Source organism: Poecile atricapillus, chromosome 1 (assembly GCF_030490865.1).
Source record: "Poecile atricapillus isolate bPoeAtr1 chromosome 1, bPoeAtr1.hap1, whole genome shotgun sequence".
Classification (NCBI taxonomy): Eukaryota; Metazoa; Chordata; class Aves; order Passeriformes; family Paridae; genus Poecile; species Poecile atricapillus.
In genome coordinates, this window is record NC_081249.1 from 7,564,959 (window position 1) to 7,571,339 (window position 6,381).

A 6,381-nucleotide genomic window follows, 5' to 3' on the forward strand; every position below is an offset into this window, starting at 1 on the left:
TTAATAATTGTTGTGTTATTTCATTAATGAGCAGTAAATATTACAGGTTACAGCAGTGTTACAGCACACACTACTGACTGCTGAAAAATCCACCCCAGGCTTATGCAGAAATTAAGTTTTTAAAACTCAGTCATTTTTCACTAAATTCAACAATTTCAGTGTCTAAACATCTCCTTACTCTGCCTTACAGCCATTTTTGTTTACTAGGATGGATGTAACAAAAGCAACAAATCTGTCAAAACCACAACCCAGTAAAGATTATTGGATAATAAATCAGTAAAGATTTATGAAGTTATGCTGTAGGTGAAAGAAGATAAATCCCACAAGGTTGTTTTCTGTTTATTATGAAAACTTTCAAAACTTTTTTTTTTTTTTTTCCATTTGTTGTTAGGGGTAAAAAATGCAGACAAGTAAACTTTATAATGGATAAAAAAGATTTGTCTCTGAAATCTACAAGTTACTGATTATGACAGCTCTCCTTGAGTAAAATATTTTGGTTCTCCACTCATCCAAATAAGTATTTTAGCAAAGGCTCTAGGCTATTTCCTGGGTGGTAGGAAAGGAAGAGGAGAGAGATCCTGCTTCCAGGAAAATACCTTGTTGATTTGAGCAGCTGCCCCTGCCCAGAGCAGCCTCCAAGGGATTCCAGTGCCGGCCATTTGAGGACTCCACTCTGCCAACATCATCTTGTTAAAATCTGTGACTATAAATTAGCAAGATTTCAGGTATTAAATAAAATGTTTAAACTGTCTTGTGGGCTGCTGGGCTCAGAGGCTGTAATTTGTGATATTGAGCCTCTGAGGACAATGGAAAGACTCACAATAATTCAAGAACCTTTGACTTTCAGTCTTGGCATGTGCTTTTATGAATATGTTTTTAACAGGTTTATCTGGTTTGGTCATTAAAACAGCTGAAGAGTGAGAGATTACTGGGGCTGTCACTTCCTACTTCCCCATTCCTGCCTGCTGTCCCAGCTGTGCTGCAGCTGGGCTGTTCTGCAGGCTCTGGGGCTGTCTGGGGTTCACATGCCGAGTCTCACACTAAAAAGGATCTTTTAGGATCCACAGAGTCATGAAATCCTCCCTGCCTGGGTCTCACAGACTCAGTCCCAGCTGAGAGTAGTGATAAGGCATGAGGGAAGGGTGGCACTGCTCAGAATATTCTGTGATTCTGTGGCTCCAGTGGCCATAGGCTGAGAGATGAGAAATTCCCAGGGCTGGAAGATAGGAGCATAGATGCTCACCAGGAACACTTCACCGAGCCAAGGGAGCTGCCCACAGACCTTAAAATCCAGGACTTTGCAGTCTGTGGGGTGGACTTAGGTCCCTTTGTAGCTGTTGCTTGTAGCAATTTGTGGTTTATTTCCAGTTCACAGGTTTGGGGCTTTGTTTTTCTAAACTGTGCTCTCCAGTGTCACACCAGTCTGCTTCTCCTGCTGACCTGCATCTGCTTCCTCTCTGGTTTGTCACTTGTTTTCCAACTCCTTCTGACAAACACTTTTTTCTTTGTTTTCTTAAGGGGAGACCTCACCACAGCCTTCCAGTACCTAAAGGGGACCTACAAGAAAGATGGAGAGGGTCTTTTTACAAGAGTGTGTGGTGATAGGACAAGGGGGAATGGCTTTACACTGAAAGAGGGAAGGTTTAGATTTGGTATAAAGAAAGAATTCTTTACTGTGAGAGTGGTGAGGCACTGGCACAGGCTGCCCAAGGAAGCTGTGGATGTCCCATCCCTGGAAGTGTTGAGGGCCAGATTGGTTGAGACCTTGAGCAACCTGACCTAGTGGAAGGACCTAAGTGATTTCTAAGAGCCTTTCCAATCCAAACCATTCTATGATTCAGTGATTGGTCCTGTATTAGTGATTTAATGAAAAAATTTTCCTCTCAAAAAGGCAGGTTCCATATCCTTGAAGGCTACATGGTGATTTTTATTGGTTAGTGTTGGCATAAATTCCCCCTGTGCTCTGTTAACCTGAGGCCAGGGGGTGTCCTGAGCTGGCCCTCAGGTGTCACAGAGCCACAGTCAAGCCTTGGTTATAAAGGTTGGCAGCACCACTGGAAGGAGCCACCACAGACAGGCAAGGTCTGAGCCAAGAACACACAAACCCAGCCTGACTCTTAGGAAAATGGAAAAGCTCTGTGAAACAAAATCAACTTCACATCCTCAGAGGATCCTCACTGTGCCCTGTGACACAGAGCAGAGATGTCTCACCCATCCCTAGAATTTGTGGTCATTTGTGTCCCACATCGCCCATGACCCATGCAGCATTGGATATCTGGATTGCTCACAGGTGCTTTGAACAAAGGGATCTTCACAGCTCCCACAGCACTCACCAGCATCTGGGTCTCTCCTAAACAACACCATCTTTTCACTCCTGGTTAATGAGAAGTCCTAGTTCCATGACTCATTTATTTCTGCCACCAACTTTATCACTGATGTGCTTTCTGATGTGGTAAGACATAAACTGCACATTTTCCAGATCAGGATGCACTGGTAAAGCCATAATAACCCATGACATTTTATGCTGGTTTTCCTATTCCAGCCTCTGTTATTTACAGTGGTTTTTTTTTATGCTAGTTGATCTGCTGGCTCTTCACAGCAATTCCCAGGTCTTCCTTTCCCTAAAAGACTCAGCTGTGCCTGTGAACAGTTCAAGTTGTGTCCTTCTATATATATTACCTTGCAATATACCAGCATCTATTTTATCAATCCTATTGCTCCAAATTACCTGACTTTTAAGTGATTTGGAATTCATCAACACCTCCTTTAAGCTTTGCTGGACTAAAAAATTCTGCATCTGCAAATTCACTGCTACTTTTTGACTACTGAAATAATCAATTGTCAGTTTCAGCACAGATATTTTCAACCAGCTCTGTCTGATTGCAAGTTTATCATTTATTTCTTTGCCCTCTGGCTCTTTACCATTCTCATACATCAGGAAAGTGCCTGTCCACTTAGAGTCTGATGTATTTCTTATTGTCACAGCACATTGAGACATAATCATTCAGCACTGAGGAATTGCTGCTGCCAATTCCATCCCGATTTACGTGTGCACAGCTGGTTGTCCTTTGTTACTGATTTATCACATTTGCCCACCCTGGCACTGTGCACTCTGCCTTGTTCTCATCATCAAAAGCCCACAAGTAAGACCACGTCTTTTTACACAGATTTTTACATCTGCCTGCATGCCAGTGTTTGTTGTGAGTCCAGCACATCCTCATCTCTCCAGGGGCTCGGTGCTTCTTTGCTTGTGCCTGATCTGCCCTCACAAAGCCCAAGAACTCCCTGGGCCTCTTCCCAATATCCTTGTGCCTGTGGGTCTGCCCTCAGTCTCAGCAAACTGAGCAGCAGTTAAGCACCATCTTTCCCATTTAGCTTGTCCCCCTCCCAGATATAACAGTAGCATTTTATTCCCATTATCCCCAGTTTAACTTATGGCCAAACCAAATTTACAAAATATTAGGGGAACTAACAGGGAACCTAAACATCAAAGACAGAGCGAAGGGTTGAGTGTTGGTTTTAACTGGAGCATTGCAGTGGCGCAGTTTCAATCACGGCTGGCCCTGCTGGAGCAGCACAGTGAGGGCACAGGCAAGTCCTGGCTTGGAGCAGAAACAAGCAGGTGAGGAGAGGAGGAGTGGAAAGGGGGGTGTGGAATACAGGGGAGGCAGAACAAGGATGCCTTAAGCCTCATTGCAAACCTCCAGCCACATCAAGAAGCTCCTGACACAGGTGAAAACCCACTGAACAAGCACAGAGTGAAATCAGCTGTTAATCCAAACAGCAAATACATAGAACATGCATGAAGAGTAAACCATCAGGTGTGAAAAACAGAAAAACTAATGGCAGTTTTAAGTCTTTTTGAAATGCCTTGATATTTTTCATTGAGAATATAAGATTTATGACTTGCAAGTTAAGAATTAACTCTAAAACAGTCCTATAAAAGACAGATGAAGAAGGAAGTACAACAAAAATCAAAGGATGTGGTGAAGGTCAAAGTCGAGAAGAACTGCAGTAGAAATTAAGTTCTCCCATTCAAGGCTAAAACTAACCACAGAGTACAAAATCAAACTGGCTCAACTAACCATAGGAGGGTCAACAAAATCAGGCTTTGGGTGAGAGGCATAGATAATTCTCTGTCCAGAAATATCTATTTTCTGCCTTCATCTTTATATTGAAGTTTAAAATACCAGCCTTGCCCCATGAGAAATGAAACTTTGGTGCTGATCTTGCACATGTTTTGGTTTATGTTTTAAATATTAGCTGTATGTTTTTCTTTGAAGTAAAATTTGTTGTACCTTTTTTTTTAAAGATAATTTCTGGTCTTTATTCCATAGTTATCATTTTCTTTAAAGTTCTTTTAAAACTACTTTGAAGATTACTGCAGCAGATTCTTCAAACTCCACCCATCTCCATCAGATTTGGGTGGGGGAAGAGGCAGGACCAATATTTTTAGTGTTTCTGCAACAATCCCATACCTTGACTCTGCAAAAGCAGGCATTTACAAGCACTGTTTTCTCACCCAAATTAGCCCTGTCTTCTGAAACTCACACTGGAGCAGGAGTGACCATGACAGGTTATTTTCTTGCAAGGTTTAATATCCTCCAGAGCAGGCACACCAGTTTTCTGGAATTTGACTCAATTGATTTGGTTCCTCTTGAATTTGTCACCACAGAAATTATCAAAGGAAAACCCAAAAAATTAAAATTTAATTTTTTTTAAAAAAAGCTATCAGCCAGATGTTGTGAAGATAAGAATTAGCCAAAATACAACACCCTTGAAAACTGGCCATGAAGTTCCTGAGTCTTGGCTGGCCAGCAGCTGTCAGTCTCAGACAGCAGCTGATAATCCATAAGAGAAGCAAAACAGCCAGATTCACAGGGGGATACTGGCAATAGCTGCAAATTTAAAGAAAATAAAAGGGATGTAAAGGTGTTAATGTTAAAACACTGAGTATGATCCTAGGGGTGCAACATAGCAACAGAATTCTGAGACTCAGAGGTTATATCCAAAATCAGATTGTTTCTTTCCTCTATTTACATTGGCAACTTCTCCCCACTGCTCCAATAGTAACTCTTGAAAAGCATGGAAACCACTTGCACCAGTGAAGAGCAGTGCAGTGTCCCCAGGTACCACACATTAAAACAAATTATCTTCTCCCAGGACCTCAGGTGCTTCAGTCTGGGAACACCAGACTCTGAATAAACTGAATAAACTTCAGTCAGAAGGTGTATCCTAACTCCAGGCAGCTCATGACCATCCCTTCCCACTGCTTCAAACGAAATCTCAGCACCTCATGCTGAGGGCAGCGCTGGGAGAACCACTTTGCTGAAAAATATTTGCAGCTATTCCAAACAGACAAAGATTTGGCATCTTTGGAATTGTCCCAGTCCAGAGACAGATTTTGAAAACAGCATTGATTTGTAAAGGGACTCTGAGCCATGGACTTGTAACCAACAACTGGTTCAGGTTTACCAGCTGAAGCACAATTTTGCAGCAAGAGTCTGGTCTAAAAAAATAAAGAAAAGAACCCAACTATTTTTTCAAAATAATGTAATTTTGAGTTGTCCCCTGCCCATGCAATCAGAGAAACAACCCATTTGCTAAGAGTTTAGAAACAAGAATCATGAAAGAATGAAGCAGGCAGTTCTCATGTCTCCTCAAGGAATGAGCAACACAGAGGAGCAAAGCGAGAGTGATCACAGGCTCACAGACCTTTCCCAATCCACTCGGAGTGCCCACGTGCCAGCTGCTCTGTGCCACTGGAAACACACATTGCTGATCTCTCAGCTCAGAGGGAAGAGCAGGATTTCAGAGCAGGAGAGCAGGGAGTGTGTCCCCATTCCTGCAGGGAAGATGAAGGCCCATTATTCCCAGCACGATGTCAGCCACGGCTGTGTTAGAGCAGCACAGGGAAATCTTCCTGGGCCAGGCACCTTTCTGACCACAACAGACACTTAAAGCATCGATGCCCAAGGTCAGTGTCCCTGTTGTCACACAGCTGAGTACAGTGTACAGCCCTCTTGTCCATCACCTGCCAGCACAATCTCTGCTAAAACCAACATTTTAAGACACTTCACGTTCAGATCTGCATCTTGCAGATAAAGCAGGAGCATCTTCGAAGCACTAACTGACTTGAAAGCCACTCAACAATTGCACAGTAAGGCAATCTCCAGCTTTGATGTGCCCCAACACGGCAAATGAATATGTGGGTTATAAAAACAATTCACTCATGAGGCATCTCTACTTATAGAAAGTGAAATACAACCATTTGTGTCCTACCATCTGTGCCAGCCCTATTGATAAACCCCCTGACAGGATGAAATAGTGCTCCTGTAAAGGCATCCTTAACCTAATATGCCTCCACAGCACTGGACTGGA